The 18,419-nt window shown below is 34.7% G+C and overlaps 2 long non-coding RNA genes across 2 annotated transcripts; one reads left to right on the top strand and one right to left on the bottom strand.

The window, feature by feature from the left end:
• Nucleotides 1-3,444: 3,444 nt before the first annotated feature.
• On the top strand, nucleotides 3,445-5,046 carry LOC106711104. Its single transcript, XR_001357009.1, has 3 exons — nucleotides 3,445-3,507; nucleotides 3,835-3,996; nucleotides 4,996-5,046. It is a non-coding gene; the product is annotated as an uncharacterized LOC106711104 (long non-coding RNA).
• A 7,017-nt stretch (nucleotides 5,047-12,063) lies between these two features.
• LOC106718594 lies at nucleotides 12,064-12,953 on the bottom strand. The gene is made up of 3 exons (XR_001357383.2): nucleotides 12,872-12,953; nucleotides 12,578-12,742; nucleotides 12,064-12,139 (listed from the first exon to the last, which is right to left on the bottom strand). It is a non-coding gene; the product is annotated as an uncharacterized LOC106718594 (long non-coding RNA).
• Between the last annotated feature and the right edge of the window lie 5,466 nt (nucleotides 12,954-18,419).

An 18,419-nucleotide genomic window follows, 5' to 3' on the forward strand; every position in this document is an offset into this window, starting at 1 on the left:
TTTAAACAATTTAATTTAGTAGAGTGCGATAAAAACAAAAAAAACTTATTTGGAAAACCGTGTAAAAGGGAAACGTGTAAAACAAGTACCGTATAAATCAATGGATATGTGTACTGCAAAGTTAATAAGTTTACAAATTTATAAATTGACACTACATGCAATTAAATTAATATTAAACCGAATCACATACATTTGCCAATTTTAACGAAAGAAAAGGTGCAGTAACTACTATGCAAAACCTTGTGAATCCCAACTATCACTAAATCAACACGTTTTGTATGCAGAAGTGACAACTATGCGCCGACTTGAGACATATTCCTATTGCTATGCACGCCGCTTCATCATAATTTGCCACTAAGAAAAACCATGTTGCAAAGCAAATAATAAAATAATTTATTTTTTTGTGGATTTAAATATATATTCATGTTTAAAATATTTTACTTTTTAAATGATATGATGATTTAATAATATTAACATTTTATATATTTGCAAAATTTGGCGTCACACTTTTGAAATTTGGCGGTACACAAAAGTGCCGCGGCACAGTGGTTGAGAATCACTGGTATAGAGTAATATATCAGTACATTTATCAAATAAGTGCCACTGGCACTATGTAATTAATGTTAAACCAAAGTCCGTATAATATTTTTTATGAAATAAAAGGAATAGTGTATAATTACTATCAATAGTTTGTTTTATAGAATTCTAGGTTTTGTTTTAACTCATTCGTCAAAATGGCGGCGACAAATCAAGACGTTTGTTTGGTGAGGGGTACTCTAGCGCCTGTTTTACGCTTGTCACGTTTTATGGGCGTAGCTGGTGTGGTCGTGGAGCACTATGGAGACTCCTACATCGTTCGTATATCTAATGGAACAATACTTTTCTGCAAAATATTTGTTTTCATAATAAGTAAGTTACCATTTTGATTATATGATATTTTTAGTCGCATATATTAACTTAGCTGTGTATTCACATTGTGTTTAGTAACTAATACCTTTAGTAAACATACCTTTAGTACCTTTAGTATACTTACTAGAAAATATTAATTTAACCGTTGTTTAATTGGTTTATTGTACAGAGTGCCCCGTAATATCGGACTTTCCTGGAACCCACCAAAAGTCGGGTGGCTTAGGATTATCCATTTATTACGACACCCTGAATATTTTTGTTACTGTTATAGATTTGCTGGGATTTTGTGGTATAGCTTTGGAAAGATTTATGGGAAGAGAGATTGACTCTAAAATTAATTCAAGTGAAACACACCGCGAACTCAGTAACATAATAATTCAAATTTTATGGGTCACTGTATATGTGATTAAAACGATATCGATTTCCTACGCAACGTTCCGTATTAAACTGCGAATGGAACAAATGATACATTGCTTGAGGAATATACAAAAGGTAAAAAATGGTCGTAGATATAATTAGGAGTTGTGCAATCAGCAGTGGATGTTCGTAATACACGGACTGCTTGTAGTATGGCAACTCTACTAGGCAATACATATAGTTATTCTAAACAAGCAGCTTGATTTCTTTAACTAATATAGGAACGGCTAAAACACTCACGAACATATGTCCGGTGTCGGCACCGACTAATTTCGAGCCCATCAATGAGCGACGGACCGCGTCCGCGAAATAATACCAGTCCCACTCATTCTGATGAATGGCCCTCGATGGGCTCGAAACTAGTCGGTGCCGACACCGGATATATTTACGTGAGGGTTTTAGCCGTTCCCATATAAATTAATGATAATGTGTTACGAAAGTTTGAATAAATTAATAGCTTGATTTCTAGTAAGATTAAATTGTTCAATTAAATTATAATAAACTTGTATTTCAGGTTCACAAGCGCATCAATACAAAACCACAAGACTTCAGGAATCCTTTTAACTTAATGATTAAGAAGTTTTTTATATGCGTCTGCGTCTTAGTGTTCCTAAATTTGATTTTAACTGTCTCCGTCCTTTATGAAAATAAATGCAAGTAGTATTTGACATTAATTAGCACTTACTCGTAATACCATTTTTCGCTGGCGTGGCCGCAACTGTAATAGAAATGACAATCGCGTGCTATAGAGTCGCTTACTGGAAAAATGGGTATTGAGTAATTTAATTGATTTATTTCTTTCAGTGATGTATATGCGCTTAATTATACAACTCATTGAGTACCTGATGATAATTCTTATGCTCGTACAAACATCTCTTGTTGCCCTTGAAATAGAGACAGTGGTCAAGACAATTAATTATGGATTGGAAAAACTCATAGGAATTCGTGAACTAAAGCGTTTGTGTTTATTTTTACTATTTGCTTCAAGTAAAAAAAAAAAAATTGTTTCACGTCCTCCTTCATTTTGCCTCTCTTTATCTGAATGAATTTCGTTTTGCTGCTTACTTTGCTTAAGTGCCCTGCTAATGGTAGGGTACTGTTTGACCTAGAGCTTTAATACGGCTACACACTATTAATTATAATTGCACAGTTCTAACTAAACAGAAAATTTGCGCGAAACTGTTCTTAGCGTCGTCGACAAAATTGTATTAGATTTGTACTGTCCCTGCCCTACAAGAAATGTTTTTTTTTTTTGGATGACAAATTTTCGTGCTAGGCGTTCTCTGGCGGCCCCTGTTCTCAGTTTTTCCATCACACTTTCTATTGTGAGTTTGTCAGTCCTTCACACGAACAATTAAGGCTAAAGCTGGCTTAAACGTCTTCAAAGATTGCCATTCGATATGTATTTTTCGCCGGAGTTGACTAAAGTTAGTGGAATTTCTTGTGTTCAAAATTGATAACTAATATTTATGTATGTTAATTTTACTAATTCTAGGAGAATATTTCAAATCGTTGACTGATGCTTATATGTCACTTTGCAATATTGTAAAAACTTTTAACGACAACAACGCAGTGCTGATCGGCGAGACTATAATTATTTTAATTTTATATATGTTATTGACCGGTGCAAATGTATCAAAAATGTTTCTGAATGGTAGGTATTTAACTGATATTTAATTATTTTATTTGCTTGATACTTTAGTGATACAATATATAATTTAGGAATAAGTAAATTAATGTCAAAAATTTATTTTCGGTAAGAACAATTCAAATCTTAAATCTTACTCTTACTAAATTATAAATGCGAATGTGTAGTTGGATGGATGGATGATTGTTTGAAGGTATCTCCGGAATGGCTTAATGGATATGGCGACTGCGTCAGAGCGGCATTAAAACACTTAGTAAAATAGTCTAAGTGTTCTTCCAGACTATGTTCTACATCTGTATATTTCAGCAAGATCTGTTGAACCGTTCTGGAGTTACCTTCAAACAAACATCAATCCATCCATCCAACTAATCTTTCGCATTTATAATATTAGTAATATTTCATAATTTGTTACAGAAAATGTTTCGTTAACTTTAATGTATGTGCTTAAGACCACAAGGTACAGTATGTGGTTCTTCTGTCATTTGATCTCAATTTATATGTTAATCGAGCCTTGTCATCGTGTTCATGAAAGGGTATGTAAGTTTTTTATTTGTAATGACATCGATACTGTTACAAAGATCACACAAAAAATATCCAATTTATGCACTTTTTGTCCATTAAAAGATAGGCAACGCATTTGCAATTTGCTGCAGATTTCTATGGGTATTTCGCTCTTTTAGCGAAATGTGGATTACATGTTTGTTTGACTCTTTTCTACTATAAAAAAGGTAATTTTTTTTTTATTTAATGTAACATTAGGTAGGTACACATATTGGGAAAATATTACATTAGTTTTTTTATATAATTACAATATAACACACACACACACACACACAGATAATATACAATTAAATTTACAGATGAATGAAACACGTATTCTGGTCAGTAAATTGACGTATAGCGTCACCAGTGTAGGTGATCCGATTGCAATCGAGTTGGATATTTTTTATAAACAACTCGAACTATACATGCCTACTATCACGTCGTTTGTTTTCGATCTTCACAGAGCTCAATTATCAGTTGTAAGTATAATTCATTAATAATCTTACTAATATTATAAACTAGCTTTTACCCGCGACTCCGTCCGCGCGGAAAAAAAATAGAAAACGGGGTAAAAATTATCCTATGTCTGTTTCCTGGTTCTAAGCTACCTGCCCACCAATTTTCAGTCAAATCGATTCAGCCGTTCTTCAGTTATAAATAGTGTAACTAACACGACTTTCTTTTATATATATAATATACTAGCTTTTACCCTCGACTCCGTCCGCGCGGAATAAAAAATAGAAAACGGGGTAAAAATTATCCTATGTCCGTTTCCTGGTTCTAAGCTACCTGCCCACCAATTTTCAGTCAAATCGATTCAGCCGTTCTTGAGTTATAAATAGTGTAACTAACACGACTTTCTTTTATATATATAGATAAGATAGATGCGAATTTGGATGGATGGATGGATGGATGTTTGTTCGAAGGTATCTCCAGAACGGCTCAATGAATCCAAATTAAATTTGGCATAGATATATAAAATAGTCTGGGAGAATACATAGAGTATTTATTAAGTTTTTTTTATTCCGCACGGATTGAGTCGCTGGCGATAACTAGGCCTCTATATATCCCATTTCTGTGCGTCACCTCCTCTTTCGATTAAAGGAAGGTAACGTATCTGTAATAGAAGATGTCTATGAGCAGCGGTCGCTTTACTAGTTAGGTGGACTCAAGGATGAGCTTGCTTGTTTGCCACCTTATAATATATAACAAAAAAACAAGTTGTGAATTAAAGAAAACATAACCCTACTGACTGAAGTCCTAATAATTCGGGGTAAAATACGAATCGAATGAAGTCTCAGTCCGTAAAAGGATACTTGTTTTGCCGTGTAATTTTCCAATTGTCATCCCTCTTTATTCTCTTTAAAAAAAAAGAGACGGCAATAAGTGCTTCTGTCAGTGGATTTTCACGTCAACGTCTTCATGGAAGCGGTGGCTTTTAATGATAAAATTTTTTAAAACAATTATATTTTTTACAGGTAATGATTGGTGTATTGACTTATTTAACGATTATAATTCAACATTTTCACACAGATTAGTAAATATTATAAAAAGAATGTTTTTAATTTCTTATGGCACTTCTTTATCGATTACTAAGATTGACCTACTTGCACAGTTTGACTACTGTAGTACTATGTATTGATACGAAATAATATTTCTAAAAAGTGAGTGAATTGCACAAGAGAATTTGCAAGCATTTATTCCTTGCAATATTAATGTTGCTTATCTTGCGACTCTTAAACCTTGTTCCGTGGAGTGTGTTAAAAAATTAACATGCATAAGTAATTGATTGCCTTTCATCTACTTTAAATAAATAAATTAAAGTGTGTGTTTTAAATAAAGAAATAAATGTAAGAAAAATGTAAAATAGTTTTATTTACCCTACTTATATTATTTTTTATTTAAAAGTCAACTTTAGTCGACATTAGATTTCTCATTATAAACGGGCACTAAAGATAGCGCTTAGTGTCCATTTAACGACATTAAGTATTACACTAAGTGCATTTTTCCACTAGCCGCACCGGACATATACTTGTATAACAATGTTGCTTAGTTAGCATTGTGTGGAATGGTAGAATCCGCAGCATTATTGACATGAACGGCCTGCTCTACCGGTGCAATACGACCACAGGTAAAAGGTAGGTAAAAGACAGATCAAGTGGAATTAATTCCTCTTTTCAACTTATGAGTGTGAGAGGGAGAAATTGACAGTGGACTTAGGTCCACGAATATTTGCGACAAGCAACTTCGTAACGTCATTGTCAATTACTTTAAAATTAATATGAGATTTTTGGTGTACTTTACGCCCGATAGAGAGCGCTGCACAAATTTTGATACAAATTTAGTTGATGACGACACGATGACATTTGTCACAATAATTAATGGAGACCCACGGTACGGAAAATAATTTGATGACACGGGCGTTGCTTTTTATCAGCAAAAGAATCTAGGTTAAAATTGAACTTATCAGATTTATGTTGTTCCTATTTTATTAAAAAAAATTGTAATTATATACCTTTCCTTTTAGTAAGAAGATGGCTTACTGCAGGTAATTGAGGCGAAATGCATTAAAATAAAAGCTATTTTTATTCAACGATTTTTCTACATTGTTCGTAACATTACAGTCATAGTTTTGTCATCGCATGGACATATCTTGCATTGGTATTTTTTTAAATATTATGAAAATAAAATAATTATTTTCCTAATATAAAAAAATTCTCAATTTTGTTTTAAATATATGAAGGTGGATTGTTTAGATAACTTTTTAAAGACAAGTCAGGTTCACAAAGTCACTATTTTATTTTAGCTGGAACAAAAGAAAGTTTTTAAACACATCGCAAAATGCCCGAAGATCTTCGTGTAAATGCATATGAAGAATGTGAGGTGAAGGGCGCTATTTTGTTGATTATTCGCTTGCAGCGGTTTTTCGGATTGGCGCCTGTACATATCAGAAAATGCGGATCCAAATATTTCATAAGACCTTGTCGTTTGTATCTCTATCTAGGATATTTATCTGCGGTAACACATAGTAAGTAAAAATACCGATATTTATACTTTGCTAGATTGATTTTATTTGCACGACTGACAAGAGATTATTTCGAGGACCCGAGTGTTAATTTGTCGTCATTATCAGCCTTCTGGATATCGACTTTCCGTGTGCCTGAATTCCTGCTATCTTCGGGAGATCATCGGTCCACTTTGACGAACTTTTTTTTTCTGTAATATTAAAATTGCAGGTGTGCTTTTATTATCTGCCATGATTTGGGATATATGCATAAAAGATACTCATCGTACGATCCATTTTGGCTCACCTTCTAAAGCTGCAATTTGGGTGACGAACGTTTTACACTGTTTGATATTGTTCCTCTTTGGATGCTTTGGCGCTGAGAAACGAATGAAGCATTTCATGTATTATTTAAAGGAAACTAATCAGGTTTGCTTTTAGTTGTTTTTTCACAATGAAACTTCAAACGATCCGCACTTTTTACGACCTTCGATGAAATGAAAATTTACTTGTGGTTTTTTATAAATAACGGATTGGTTTATATTTATAGTTAATTGTTGACGGTTAAGCAATATTTCACTCGAAAAAAAAATTAAAATCAATGGAACAATTTAAAGTTATCCGTTGCAATTGATTAGGTCCTTTTAAATGTAACTACCACATGTGGGCACAGTTAATGAAAAAGTTAACTTCGTTAATCGTTAAAGCGTTTAACTTACGAAAATTTTACGCAAGTTATAGTTAACAGTTAAAGTTAATTTTGTTTATATTATAAGGCACAAGCGGGCAAATGGCCATATGAATAATCTCCGAATCGTATGAACCGATTTTGACGGGATTTTCACTAGAAGGTAGCTATTATGTGCGGGAACATTATAGGCTACTTTTTTTATTTAGCCCTGAAGAATTCTGTCAATACGTTTTTTTTTTCAGATAAATCTACTTGTAAACAACCAAAGAGTACAATCAAAAGAAATTTATAATGTCGCTTTAATAATATTTTCAACTTTATGGCTTATAATGTGTCTTGCAGTTCAATACTTCATTGCCTATGAAAACTGTAGGGAAAATAAATTAGAAAGTAAGTTGTTTATCTGTTTTTTCAAATTGTATTTTATTGATGTCTCTTTTTTTCAATGAAAATTTTAGAGATATTTGCCAATAAGTGTTGATGAAGTCTAATTCATATCCCATTAATAAAAACTTATTTTTTAAACAGAAATGACAATATTAAATTATTTATTTAGTGTCGGCATCGTACAAATACGTGTGTGTTTAGCTGTTTATATATTAATTTACTGTGTAGTAAGTAGAAAGACAAAAAAAAAAATAGATTGATGGATAGATAGAATTTGACGTTTACCGTAATTTATGTGTTTTTTACAGTTTTTTTTGTATTGCAGTGATAATATATTACCTAAACACCGCTAAAAAGACCCGAAGTATGCACGTGTTTTTATTGGGTATTTTATATACATTTACTGTACAATTATTTAATGCCTCGTTTCGCTTCATAAATTGTCAACTTGAGAATGTTATAATGGATGTTAACAAAAGTGAGTATTTTTTATACAAGAGAAGGGGCAATGGAAGGGGAGAAGGGACAAATGAGCGGCTGGAACATCGAGGTAATCATTGACGCTCATGGACATCCGCAACAGGTACCATCCATACCATCTGGATGGCTGGCATTCCACAACAGTGCGGTTTTCGCGAAATTTCTTGCCGCGCACGGCCGCGTTGTGGAATAGTCTGTCCTCGGCGGTATTTCCAAACCACTACGACTTAGGGTCCTTCAAGAAGCGAGCATATCTCTTTCTTAAAGGCCGGCAACGCATCTGCAATTCTCGTAGTGTTGCGGATGTCCATGGGCGTCGATGATCACTTCGGTGTTCGCGCCGCTCGTTTGCCCCCTTCTCTTATAAAAAAAAAAAAAAAAAAAAAAAAACAAAAGAGGAACTGCAGATGCGTTTCCGGCCTTTGAAGAGATGGGCTCATACATTAGTACATTATAAACACTAATCTCTATTCTGTATAGGACTATACCACTGGATAGGAAATTGTCAAGTAGTATAAGTTACTGTCAGTTTATTCTATCCCAGTTACTATAGTTTGGTTATTTAAGGTTAATTTGTTTGTTAACCGACTCCTATGAATTATGGAATCAATTCTTTTTTGGCGCTAATGTACTATTCAATGTACTTATAGGTTTTGTATCGCACAATTAACTAAAAAAATCAGTAAAAAACTTTATTTCTTTGTCAACACATCGATTTTTGGTTTAAAGTTTTATTTCTTAATTTAGATTTGAAGAATTAAATTTCTACTTAAAATTCAAATAGTTAAAATATCGTAAAGTAAATGTTTTAGCCATGTTTATAGATGTAATAGATAACAATGGAGAGACAAATACAGTGGAAGATCCGGTGTTAAAGTTTTCATCAAAGACAATTAACAGAGCTATTGATCAACTCGGAGTAATGGAATTAAAAAGACCTGGTACGAGTCTTTTTTGTTAAGCTTGTATTACACAGCAGCAAAAGCGAACTAGAAGCAAATTTTTAAAACTGGAGTTTGATTCTTTCCAGTGAACCGTTTAGCTGTTTCACTTGATATAACCGATTCTTATAAGGAACAAATTACCTCTAGTATTTGCTTTGTTTTCGTGTAGTCTACCAACTACTGAAGATACGCTTCGCTTTTATGACAGTTCACTTTTGCAGCTGTGGACCGCATCTATTGATCTATATCTAGTCACTACAACCAAAATAATTTGAGTATCTGTATGTATAAAAAAACTTACTTATAACGAAAAACCAATTTTAATTAATTATTTTGTCTGTCCGCAAGTCCGACTTTGTTCCGGTTAATCTCCTAAACGGCTTGGCCGAGTTAATGATATAATTTATACACAGTTGTGTTATTGATTTGAACAATTTTTCTTGGATATTCGTAGCTTCAGCTCTATCAGAAGACAATGAAGAGAAGCTTCATCAGTTGTTACGTCAATACGACCGCGTCTGTGCTCTGATTGGTGGATTCAATCAGCGATATGGACTGCTATTTCTCTTTGTTATCATGACTTACGCACTGTACATAGTTATGATAAGCTTCACTGTAATTTCAACTATTACTTCTGCAGGTAATTTGATTATTTAAGTTTTTCTAGTATCAGATCAGTCAAACTGACAAATTTATTGTGTATATGTACCCGTAGACCCGTTACCATGCGCAGGAGGAACAGAGGTGGTTTAGTGGGTATGCCCCCAATAGGGGAGAGAATTCCACATAACTCCTGTGTCCCCCGGGACAAGGTTGATGCATAAAGCATTCCCCTCTATAAAAAATGTCTTTTATGTTCTTAGTGAGCTTATAAAAAATAGAATTGGCTACACTGCGCAACAATTTTATAACAAAGTGCACAATAGTGTTTTGATAAACATTATTTCTAGTATAGTTATTTGTAAATAAGAATCTTTTCAGAAACTACTGCTTTCTGGATATATTTGTACATCAGTCAGGTCATTTGGATTGTTTTCGTCGCCGGTAACGTGATTACCATGGTCAACGCTTGTCGGCGGACTTCCTCTGAGGTATGACTTACTGACAGCCAGGTAACTGAGCTTGTTTATACAAATATTTATAACCAATCCAATTAGTTTGACTTGAATATCAAGTCAGCGATAATGGATGCAGTGAAGGACATTCATTTTCAACCGATTTCGGAAAAATGTCATTACATTTTAATATATTGATCGGTTGTCCTAAATGCGAGGCCTCATGTTGTGCGTTTCATTTGTGGATGGTGTACTTGATTCGGTGCAAGTTTCCTCCCTTAAGTTTTACTGCCATGCTCGAGTAAATCCGAAAATCCCTGCTTCGCCTCCCATACTATGCCAGAAGCAGTTTTTACATATACTAAAATGCATATACATACTCATTTGTAACCACGTTGACATCCATAATAACAATCACCAGTTGGCAATGGGTTAAAACACATGTTTGACAAAAAAGATTACGTTTAAATTAATTTCAGATGAACGAAACTAAAAGACTAGTGAGCTGTCTCATGAGCCACATCTCAGGCGACGACGATCCACTCTACAAAGTCTTGGACACTTACTATTACCGACTTCGTCTATACAACGTGCAGTATTCACCACTGGGCTTAGTTACATTGAACAACAACTTTTTGTTCACGGTATTCTGTCTTACTACTTTTACTTATATCATAAAAACGAAAGTTTAGATGGATGGATGTTTATTATTACATTACTTTTTACTTCAGAAAAAAACCTAAACGAATTTGGCATAGATGTAGAACAGTCTCGAAGAACACATAAGCTACTTGCTAGTTGTTTCTGCGCGTACAAATTTGGCATCAAAAACTAATAGTAAATAAAAAAGACATAACATCTTAAGTTTACTATTTACTGTTTCCATTGTGGAAATACTAACAGAAGCATATCGTCATAACCAGGGTTTTTTGTGGGGGCACGCGGGAGAAAATTGGAAATTACTGCAAAAATAACGAAAGTGTCTTAAAACTGCGTAAACACTGATGAGTTCCCATAAAAACTATCATATATTCCTACACGTTTGTCTAGCTCTGAAGCGACTACTGAGCGTTCTTAGTACGATTCCGGTTTGACTAAATGAACCTTAATGCAAGACTAATCGTTTCTCCTTTAAAAAATAGCGTGTCTCAAAAAAGAAACAATAAAAAGATTGGTTATGTCAGTATTTATCTGGAGCTATATTATTCTATAAAATAAAATAAAAACTTTTCTTCTTTTCAGATCATGGGTGGAGTAATCACGTACCTAATTATATTTGTCGATTTTAAATTTGAATCAGTGTTCGTCTAACCGTATAAATTTATCAAAATATCTTATTCTTAATTATGTGTAAGTTGTATAATCTAGCATTTTAGTTATTAAGTACATACTTTCTGAGACCAAAATCTCCGCTTAAAACATGTTATCTCTGTTTTGTTATAGATATTGATAGAGATTTCAGTCTCAGAAACCTACGGTTAAGCGTACGTGTGTATAGTCAAACAAGAATATCGGAACATCTCTCACCAGAGAGGCGCTGCTATCGCGGTTGTTTCTGTCAGAATATATATAAAACCTTACATAGAAAATGACATAAAAGAAAAAAAACATGATAACTACAGTACAAAGAGGATTTTGTGATATTTTTTGACGTCGGCAGGATGGCGCTAGTGAACCGACATAATTTAGTTTGACTTGTGTCCACCGGTTCAGATAGTCTTGTCGGTCTACAGGAAATATTTGAACTGTCAGTTAAAACAGAAGATGTCCAGTTTGCACTTTACTTCAACACTTAATATACACAAATGTGTGAATTTCACAAACACAATTGTTCTTGTTGTATAGCTTAATAATTTTAAAACAATATTTCAATTTGATTGTCACTTTATTGCAATTGGTGTGTTTAAAAAAATAAAAGAATTCGTTTCAAATTAAACAGCATTTTTTTAACTCTCTAACAATACGAAGTGGAATTTTTCAGACTTTCATCCATTACGTACACTCATCAATAAGTCGCTGTTGTATGATGATAAGCATATAAGTTGTTATACCGGCAATTATCTGCAATAAAATAAACTCAATTCAATATCTGATTTAATTGTAATATTTCAAAGAACTGTTCCTTCATGGTTCGGTTCGATTTAAAGTCGAAATTAAGAAAACAAAGGCTCGTCAATAGAATATTGACGAAGTCAAATTACTTGCATGGCGGCCATTACCCTATTCGACTTTTTTATATTGTTTAAATTGTGAGATAAAGTGAATTGACTTATTAAATAATAATTAAAATAAGGGTACGTAATTTATTATAGTTATTTGAGAAAAAGTGTTTCACCAGAATTATTTTGACAATTTTGTTTATGGATTGGAAACCGGTAGAGCTTCTTGTTCATTTTACATTGCTATTGGCATCGTTAGGACTTTTGTAATTCTCTTATTATTGAATCTCAGTTGATAACATAATGTATTGTTAACTGTATTACTTGTATAAAAGCTTACTCCAGCAATCTGCGATCTATTTAACGTGCAAATACTGAGCGGGCTGAACGATGGATTGCAGAGAATCAGTTGTTTGTGAAAGGTCTCCAGTTCCGCAGGCAGGGGCTCGCCGAGCGGCGTCATACGGTACGTCAGCTGGCTAGCTAGCACTCTCGTCTCCTCCATCTATTCAAATTCAGGTATAAACAGATTAATTTCACATTGAATAGGAGACCTTTTACAAGTTTTTGCTATAAATTTAAAGTAAATGAATGTGTACTTTACTTGATAAGGCTACGAATATATCTAACATACCTCCTCGTGTATGCGATGGCAAGGCTCAATGAGAAGAAATATTTCAAAGCTGTGATATATGCACCAAATGAATTGAAGTACGATATTGAAGTTTCTCATAAATCCAGCTGCGATAAAAAAATAATTAAATGAACTGCATTCCTTTACAAAAAGCAAGAATGTTAGCGGATCCATAAAAATAGTCTTTGCATTTGGTAGTCATTTTAGCCTAATTGGTGGTAAGGATTTTAAAAAGTGAGGTAATTTCCGGTCTTAGCATGCCTTGGGCGAGATTTCTAGGGCGTCCTCTTTTTTAACCACCTCTTGGGTGGGAGGGAGTAACAAGGTTAGGTAAGACTGTATATCGCAGACCTACCCTGGGCGGTCATCCAACACCGGTACTGAGTGACGTATCGTTCGACTTCTCTTTTTACAAGAGTGTGATTAAGACTTAAGGTATTTTTAAATAAATTATCAGAACTCTAAAGTCTATTAATTAAAAATATACTTACTTGGTGAACAGACTGCTACAATCAAATAGTAAATAGAGACGACAAGGTAAGATATAGAGGATAAGAACATTGATATAAGTAGTATTCCATTTTCCTCATTTAAACCTCTTACGATATTACAAATTGTGACGTAACAATCTGCTATATCTCGTAAACTGTTTTCGGCTGAAAGAAAATATGTGAATAAAATTTATGCCTTGGTTATGATCTATGGTGATAAAGGTGTGTGATGAAATGTGTGCAACGACCAACAATTCCTTGGCCGAGAATTAAAAAGACAACTCAAATAAAGTGTTCATAAAGAGCATAAAGTTGGCATAAATTTATTAAAGCCTAATAATCCAAATGTCTGGTTCTACCTCACGTCCTTTCCCATCACTTTCTACGAAAAAAAAAAATTGCGAAATTTTGCGTTTACTGAACTTGATCAAATTGTTTACCAGATAAATTAAACATGACATCGGGTCTTTTAAATAGAACTTTGTGTTTCTGTTCTCCTTGCATACGACGTTGGAATAAAAACTCTTGGCTGATATCCGTTGATGTTTTCAATAAAATTGGCGAATATTTCACTGGAAACGTACAGAAATGATTTAAAAATTATTTTATCATACGTATCGGGCATCGGGATTGTAGATGTTGCGTTGATATTAAAATATGACGTGCATACCTTTTACCTTTTAGTGCTAAATTTTAATATAAAATTGGCAATTTGACGTTGTGCAGATTTGCCTGCCTAATGCCATTATCTATTTACTTGAGTAGTCGAAAAAAATATACGAACATTTTAAATCCAGGAGTTGTATTAATTCTCGCAGGCGATCGTTTATTGTTTTCAAAGCAGACTTCGCCAGTAAAATGACAAGTGCAATTTGCAGATGCAGAAAAAAAGCCATACTGTACTTGAAGTATTGACTGGCGTAAATGTAGACAACTATCACTGGAACATGAAATTTAATTAAAATAGTAATTTTAAATGAAGTTCAAACGAGATTCCAATCTTATGAAATAAAAAAAAAGATGAAGTTTAGTATAAACTATAAGTACGCTAAAAGCAAACGATAATTTTATTGTTATTCACAAGGTAGTTAACACCAAATTAAAGAACGACAATAAGGAGGATAAAAATATTCTAAGGTGACTATTAAAGCGAGAAGAAGTTAGTGTGTCAATTACGTAACACGCTTAGGGAGTGCATTATATACTTATAAAAATGTATTACTTCCTTTCTCACGTGTCATCGTGTCAATAACGTAGTAACCAAAATCAACACCCATAAGAACATACAGGACGATTGTAATACAAACAATGACAACTTTATTCTTCTGCTCCCTTGGTAGACCTCTGATTTTTTTCAATTTTAGATTTATCTGAAATCGAGTATTCTATGAGTTTTTTTAGGTAAAAAGAGCCAACTTCAATCGTGTAGTTAAACTAAACTAAACTCTTGTCCCGAAATGCTGGAAGACTGCCCTAATTCACCCTATTCCTAAAAAAGGCGACAGCTCAAATCCGGCGAACTACCGACCGATTGCCATAACCTATTTGTTCTCCAAGATAATGGAATCAACCATTAATTGCCAGCTTATGAGGTACCTGGAGGAGCACCAGCTCATAAGCGATCGCCAATACGGTTTCCGTCAACGTGGCTCAGCTGGTGATCTTTTAGCGTACCTCACTCACAGATGGGCTGTAGCAATTGAGAACAAAGGGGAGTCCCTAGCGGTCAGTTTGGATGTAGCGAAGGCCTTCTATCGGGTGTGGCACACAGGGCTTCTTTCGAAGCTTTCTTCCTACGGGCTTCCCGAGAATCTATTGGCCTGAGTTGCCAGGTTTTGGAGGGTCCGAGCATCAGAGTCGTTGTAGACGGTGCATGCTCAGACCCTAAACCAATTAAGCCCTGTGGGAGACTGTGTACTCTCTTTCTTCTGCATATCAATGACCAGAGCTGGGCATTAACTCGTTAAACCGTTAATCGTTAATTAACGAAGTTAACATTTTGCTTAACGGATTAACTTTTAAGTTAACTTCAAAAAGTGTTAACGCTTTTGTTAACTTCCGTTAAACTCAACTTCCGTTAATAAAAGTCCGTTAATCGTTAAATTAGAAACTTGGAGACGTGCTGTCATTTTGTTTAAATTACGCGCCACGCCACGCTCGTAAGTTCAACTATGTTGGGCAACTGTCGGCGACTCGAATGGTGAACGAGCGAGTTGATAATTGATATATGTGAAGTTCGCGTGCAAGTGTGATGCATCAGAGCGTCCGAGAAAGACGTGATCAACATGACAAAATCAAAAGAAGGTTCGAAATAGTATATTTCATAACGAGTATATAAAAAAGCACGAGTATGTAATAGCCCACATTCCGAACGCTCTTCGTCCCTGCAATACGCCACTTTTTGAGCAACTGTATTAAAAACACTTTTTTATTCGTGCTTTTTCTTTACTTTTCCAAACTCGTGCGTTCTCTTTCCCAACTGTCAAAATAATGTCTATTAAAAAGAAAAAACTAACCACGAAGTTTTTAGAAAAAAAAATCATTGAAGTTTTTATGATTCATACAAATATTTCTAAAAAGAAGCTCCAAATTTGTTACAATATCAGATTTAATGGTTAGATTCAATGAATTAGGTTGGTTTCATTTTATTTCATCTCATTAAATTTCATTTTCATGTCACATCAATAAAAATAATCTCCTGAAGAGTTGGCCGTTTGGGCATAGTTCCCTTTGCCTATCCAGAATGGGTGAAGAAAACAAAAAAATATCTGTTTGTATTCTTTCACGGTTGGCGCAATTTTTCAAACTTTTTAGTTAGTTGAGTTTATTGTGTTTTTATTATTATTTTTATTTCTTAATTTTTTCGCAACTGTATTAAAAAAACTTGTGCCAACTGTCAACCCTCACCTTCGGCTGCGCCTCGGGTCGGGTAGACATTTGTCGGAACACTTTGCAATGACAGGCTTTCCGCACTCGTAATGAAATATACTATAATGCATTCATACTTGTCTCTTATACTCATGTTTTATAGAATTAAGATTAATTTTTATATTAATAAAATTAATTTTTATAATTAAAATAATCAAATTAATATTTTAAACAAGTGTCGCCACAATAAGTGTGAAATTAGTATGTATAATTTTGGTATGGTTAACTGTTAACGATTAACTTTAACTTGCGTTAAATTTTCGAGAATTTAACGCTTTAACGATTAACGAAGTTAATTTTTTAATTAACGAATTAACGATTAACGAAGTTAACTTTTCGATTAACTGTGCCCACCTGTGTCAATGACTTGTTACATCTAAGTAACGTCCATTTTTATGCAGACGATAGTACGGGCGACGCTTTGTATACGGCCCGAGCTAATGTTTCTCGGGGTAGCGCCATCGAGTACCGGAATAAACTTGTGTTCGAACTGGAGACCCTTTTGGATAATATCTCTGATTGGGGGCGACAACACCTTGTCGAATTCAACCCCAAAAACACACAAGTTGGCGCGTTTTCCACCAAAAAAAGAACCCTTTGTCGTTAACCTTAACTTTGAGAACACTCCCCTGGTTGCCTCAGCCAGCATTGGTATCCTCGTCGTTGATATATCGAGTGACGTCCAATTTCAGGGAAGGCCAAGCTGGCCTCTAAGAAGCTTGGTGTCCTAGGGAGAGCGATGCAGTATTTTACGCCAGCCCATTGCTTAAAATTACACAAAGCGCAGGTTCGGCCACATATGGAATACTACTCGCATCTCTGGGCCGAAGCGCCTAAATACCCGCTTTTTCCTGTTCACCGCGTGCAACGACGTGCCACTCGAATCGTCAATGACTGGGGTCTTACCGATCGGCTTGACTCACTGGCTTTGCGAAGGGATGTCAGTTGTCTTTGTATCTTCTACCACCTTTACCATGGGAAGTGTTCCGAAAAATTGTTTGGGACCATACCTGCCGCTGAGTTCCGTTATCGCACGAGTCGACAGAACGCCAAATTTCATCGATACAATCTCGATGGGTGGCATTCCACAACGACTCTTCTCCTCCTCCATCCATCAAATCCTCCACCCTTTCCCATCTTTTCTTTATAAGAAAAGGGTGGGAAGGGAAAGAGGACTAAAATTAGGCCTCCGGCACCACACTTATCAGATGGAACCGCGGAATTGCTTCCACTTCACACCTGCCTTCTGTGTGGTCGTGGTATTTCACCGGGCGAGCCGGCCAATTCGTACAACGGATGTTGTTGTTTCTGGTTGTTATAATTATAGTACTTAAGTTTAAGGTGGCAAACGGGCAAGCATTAACCTGATGTTACCAAAATAGAGAAGTTAACTTCTTTGCCCACAGAAACCTGCAATTTGTTAAAATTTGCAAATGCTTTTGAAACTTTAATGGACAGAACAAAGAATGTATAAAAATAAATGATATTTCACTTTCCTAAACAACCCCAGAGTTGCTTTCCTTTCCTTCCCAGATTTTTTTATATCTCACTAGCTGTCGCCTGCGATCAAAAAATATGTTATCTATCTCTGTGCAAAATTTCATCCACATTCGTTTAGCCGTTTTGGGAGTTGCCTGCTAACTAAAATTCATCCTTCTAAACTTTCTCATATATAATATTAGCAAGATTAATATTATTGTCAAATAAATTAGTACCTTGTCAATATTTTTCAAATGTTCCAAAATTCGTCTCATACGGTACGGTCCTTGGAACACTCCAAGACCGGTGATAATCATAACTGACGTAACGTCAATCAACCATATGACCAGAGCTGATGTTGTTGCCACTCTAATGGCTTTCTTTGTTCGCACGTGAAACAAATCCATGACTAGGCCGATAAATGTTAAGATGTCTGTAATTATGTGGATTTTTAGTTGTATCTTTGGAACAAATAAAATATATAGGTATATTTATAATATGTTTGCACACTCTATCTGTTTTTAAACCATTGATCAGGTTGTGTTAAAACTTTAGTGATGTATTCCGAAGACACCTGAGAGGTCATCTACTTCTGATTAAAAAATGTATATCTTGTAATAAACAAAATTGGTATTGCTAATCGAAGCCTA

The sequence above is a fragment of the Papilio machaon genome, chromosome 21 (assembly GCF_912999745.1).
Source record: "Papilio machaon chromosome 21, ilPapMach1.1, whole genome shotgun sequence".
Lineage (NCBI taxonomy): Eukaryota > Metazoa > Arthropoda > Insecta > Lepidoptera > Papilionidae > Papilio > Papilio machaon.